Genomic DNA, 3977 nt, shown 5'->3' on the forward strand with positions numbered 1-3977 from the left:
ACTATATGCTACAGGAACTTAACGTGGCAAAGTAAAGCATGGCATGAAGCTACTCAAAGAGCTTAACAAAAGTCCCTTAGTGACCTTGAGCCAAAATGGATCAGAAAATACAATTGCAAGCATGTGAACATGGCAAAAACATAATCAGGTTACAGACTTAAAGAAAAACTAGAGCATGCAAATCTGTTAACGAGTAGGCATGTTTACGAGCTCGATGCACTCACTACAGAGCAAGGCATGACAATCTAAGTATTCACCCATCAAGAATACATATTATATAAGCTAGAAATGGCAAGAGCAACAACATAGCATGCACGGATCAACAGCAACATCCTCGGCAAAATCGCTAACAAGTAGACAATCTGCCCAGATTCACGAAATAGCAAAAGTAGAGCTCGATTGACTCAAGCTAGAGTGCTCCATAATTGCAAACAAAGACATGGATGGTAGAGCACCACAAGATTACAAATCATCCTTACTTATCATCCTCAAAAGAGGCACGGATCACTAGGAAACAACATGAACATATGGCATATTGATAAAAAACAGATCAAGGACTTAGTGACATTTCTAAGTCCCTGAAAACAGCATTAACGAATGCACTACTTTGCAAGCTTGTGCTAGTCACCACACATATCACAAAAATACATGTATAGCACCTCTGTAAATATGGCAAAGCATATAACATAACTCATGAAGAGCTCTGGAGCATACCATGCACACATTAATCATGGCAAAAATGACAAATAGCTATTTGGTGCAGCATATCTGACAATTAACTCAAATAACTCTCTTCCAACAGCATTTCGGGCATCAAGATGAGCTCAAATGAAAATGATGCAGTAAGATGAAATGATGTGCTCTCTGAGTCGAACATTTTGATATTCTACACGCCAAAACGGATCTACGGATGCGGAGATATAGCATGATGAAAAATGCAAATTATCTAGGGTTTCGGGAGAAAGTCAACCGAGAGAAAATATCCCAGATCTAGATCCGGATCGGTGCGGAAGTCGAGGTTGGCCGGAAACACTGTTGCTCGCCGGAGTTCGTCGGGGAAGAGGTGGAGGTCGCCGGAGAGGGGGCCGGCGAGGTGAGGGCGAGGCGCGTCGGGGTGCGGTGGTGGTGGCCAGAGTTGGTGCCGCGGCGGGGCGGCGGAGGTCGCCGGGGCCAGCCGGGTGGCGAGCTCGCCAGCGTGGAGGAGAGGCGGCGGCCGCGGGCGCGCTCGCGCGGCGCCTGCTGCCAGGCGGCGGGGCACGAGCGATGTGCCTCGGGGGCCCGACCTGGGCCTCCCGGGCCGGCGGCGGCGACGAAGTGGGCGCGAGGTGCGGGCCAATGGGGGTGTGCCACGTGGCGGCGGGGGTGGAACCGGACACGTCCGGCGCTGGCGGACGTTGTCCGGCGCGCGGAGGAAGACGGAGGCTAGGGTTTCGGGGGGAGAGAACCGAAATTTCAGGGAGAGACCTATATATAGGCATAGGCGGAGCTAGGAGAGTCCAAATGAGGTGCGGTTTTCGGCCACGCGATCGTGATCGAACGCTCTAGATGATGGAGAGGGTTTTGGTGGGTTTTGGGCCAAATTGGAGGGGTGTTGGGCTGCAACACACACGAGGCCTTCTCGGTCCCTCGGTTAACCGTTGGAGCATCAAACGAAGTCCAAATGGTACGAAACTTGACAGGCCGTCTACCGGTAGTAAACCAAGACCGCTTGGCAAGTCTTGGTCCAATCTAGAAATGTTTAACCCCCACACACGAAAGGAAGGTAGAAAGGACCACCAGAGCAGATAGGAGCGCCGGAATGCAAAACGGACAACGGGAAAAATGCTCGGATGCATGAGACAAACACGTATGCAAATGCAATGCACATGATGACATTATATGAGATGCATGACAAAGACAACAACACACGGAGACAAAAACCCAAACCCGAGGAAATAAAATAACTTAGCGCCGGAAACGGCAAGAGTTGGAGTACATATTAGGTAAATTACATCCGGGGTGTTACACAATGCCCCTTCTCTCTTTGTTTATTATTTTTTCTTTTTCTTTTTCTTTTTTTTCTTTTTGTTTCTTTCTTCTTTTTTTCTTTTTTTCTCATTGTCCGGAGTCTCATCCTGACTTGTGGGGGAATCATAGTCTCCATCATCCTTTCCTCACCGGGGCACTGCTCTAAAAATGATTAATGATGATCATCACACTTCTATTTACTTATAACTCAAAAGAAATAAAAATTACAACTCGATACCTATGACAACGTATGACTCTATATGAATGCATCTGGCATGTACCAGGATGTGCAATGATCTAGCGTAACATGTATGGAAAATGATGAACGGTGGCTGAGCCACAACTACTATGTCAACTATATGATCATGCAAAGCAATATGACAATGAATGCTCAAGTCATCATACAGAAGCGGTGGAAGTTGCATGGCAATATATCTCGGAATGGCCATGGAAAAGCCATAATAGGTAGGCATGGTGGCTGTTTTGAGGAAGATATAATAAGGCTTATGTGTGATAGAGCGTATCATATCACGGGGTTTGGATGCACCTGCGAAGTTTGCACCATGTCTCGATGTGAGAAAGGGCAATGCACGGTACCGTAGAGGCTTGCAAATTGAGAAAAGGTAAGAGTGCGTATAATCCATGGACTCACATTAGTCAAAAAGAACTCATATACTTATTGCAAAAGTTTATTAGCCCTCAAAGCAAAGTACTACTATGCATACCCCTAGGGGGATAGATTGGTAGGAAAAGACCATCGCTCGTCCCCGACCGCCACTCATAAGGAAGACAATCAAATAAATCATGCTCCAACATCATAGCATAACGAGAGACTATATGTGCATGCTTCGGGAATCACAAACCTTAACACCAATGTTCCTACTAGAGCATAATTACTCATCAACATAACTCACATATCACATCATCATATCTCAAAACTATTACTAAGAATTCAAGTTTATTTTGTCCAATGATCTTCATGACATTTTTTCTCTTTCTTTATTCTTCTTGGATATCTATCACTTTGGGACTAATTTTCACATGTTGCTTTTCATAAGCTCAAACAAATATAAGTGAAGATCATGAGTGAGGGAGTCCTGGATTAGGGGGTCTCCGGACAGCCGGACTATATCCTTTGGCCGGACTGTTAGACTATGAAGATACAAGATTGAAGACTCTACTTGGCGTGGAAGACAAGCTAGGCAGTACGGATATGGATATCTCCTCCTTTGTAACCGACCTTGTGTAACCCTAGCCCTTTCCGGTGTCTATATAAACCGGAGGGTTTTAGTCCGTAGGACAACATACAATCATACCATAGGCTAGCTTCTAGGGTTTAGCCTCTCCGATCTCGTGGTAGATCAACTCTTGTAATACTCATATCATCAAGAATAAATCAAGTAGGACGTAGGGTTTTACCTCCATCAAGAGGGCCCGAACCTGGGTAAAACATCGTGTTCCCTGCCTCCTGTTACCATCCTGCTTAGACGCACAGTTCGGGACCCCCTACCCGAGATCCGCCGGTTTTGACACCGACATTGGTGCTTTCATTGGGAGTTCCTCTGTGTCGTCATCATCAGGCTTGATGGCTCCTTCGATCATCGTTAGCGATGCAGTCCAGGGTGAGACCTTTCTCCTCGGACAGATTTTTGTATTCGGCAGCTTTGCACTTTGGGCCAATTCGCTTGGCCATCTGGAGCAGACTGAAAGCTATGACCCTAGCCATCAGGTCAGGTTTGGAAGCCTAAACTACACGGCCGATATCCACGGAGACTTGATCTTCGACGGATTCGAGCCCCTGCCGAGTGCGCCGCGCTGTCACGATGGGCATGATTTAGCTCTGCCACCGAACAGTGTCCTGGAGACCGCACGTGCAGCCGCCCCGACCTTTAATTCGGAGCCAACTGCGCCATCCGAGGGCGGGTGGTTAGACCCCGCCGCGGAGGCAGCAGCCTCAACGGAGATCGAAC

Source organism: Triticum urartu, chromosome 4, assembly GCF_003073215.2.
Source record: "Triticum urartu cultivar G1812 chromosome 4, Tu2.1, whole genome shotgun sequence".
Taxonomy (NCBI): Eukaryota; Viridiplantae; Streptophyta; class Magnoliopsida; order Poales; family Poaceae; genus Triticum; species Triticum urartu.